Here is a 1,092-nt window from a genome sequence, read left to right on the forward strand (position 1 = left end):
CTGCTCTACCTTTTTCCTTTCTTTTCCTTGTTTAGAAAATTATTCCCAAATTTATTTATTTATTTATTTATTTCCTCCAGAATAGTTGGCCCTTTTTCTCTCTCATATCAGCGATTCTGTTTGCCCTGTTGGTCCTTGGAAGAAAAAAAAAAGAAAAAAATAAAAAAGAAAACGATTGTTTCTGGACTGTTTAGATATGGAAATGATCGCGTCAGATAATGGGTTTCAATTTAAACCAGTTCTCGTATTGGGTCTATTTGTTCTAGACACTTAGCCGGGCTCTTATTTTATCCACTGTTTTCTTCTTGGAAAGCGGTTTATTTCCCATAATAATGGTAACACTCTGCCGTTAATAAAGCCCTGCGTCGCCCGCCTCTGAGAAAGTTGAAACAACCTAATATAGGCTGAGTGGCCGGGTGGAAACTACCTGCCCGCTCACGTCCCCAAACAGCCAGCGGCTTGTTTTATTTGTATCCTTCTTGAGTTCCCACAGCAAAATAGTCAACCTCCAATCTTTAAAAAAAAAAAAAAAAAAAAAAAAAAGCCCAAACAACAAAAGTCTTCAAATAACCGAACAACAACAACAATTTTTTGTTGTTTCTCAGTAGTAAGGTTATCTCTTATCGTTTTTTCCTCCCCTTTTCCGTGGTTTCATTATTTAATCTCTGATAAAATGAGGTTATCTGTACCCTTTAGTAAAGGCAGCAGACGTCTTTAAACTGGTTTAATTGATTTATCGTTTTGTTGTTTTGTTTGTTTTTTTTTTTTTAACAGAAAGTGCATTACATTTAACTGGTCTTGCAAAGGGCTTTTCTTCTCTTTACAAACCGAATTATTTTTAATATAAATTAATAAATGTTAAGATGCTATATCACGATATATCATCGTTATTAGCTTAAAAAAAAAGAAAAAAAACAATTTACATTCTCTAGTATTCCGTATGATACAAAAAAAACACACTTTAAATTCAAATACAGCAACTAAATGAATTTTATACTTTGACTGACAGTGGTTGTGACAATTCCCACCAGCTACTTTTTCAACGCGCGGTTGATTGGAAACGGTGTAAATGAAAGCAAACTCTGTCCCTCC

General features: G+C 34.2%; 1 protein-coding gene across 1 annotated transcript in view; it reads left to right on the forward strand.

Annotated features, from left to right (window-relative positions):
• Positions 1–1,092, forward strand: part of CDS1 (CDP-diacylglycerol synthase 1) — a 49,850-nt gene that overhangs the window by 986 nt on the left and 47,772 nt on the right. The gene's annotated exons all lie outside the window — the stretch shown is intronic.

Source organism: Geospiza fortis, unplaced genomic scaffold (assembly GCF_000277835.1).
Source record: "Geospiza fortis unplaced genomic scaffold, GeoFor_1.0 scaffold11, whole genome shotgun sequence".
Lineage (NCBI taxonomy): Eukaryota > Metazoa > Chordata > Aves > Passeriformes > Thraupidae > Geospiza > Geospiza fortis.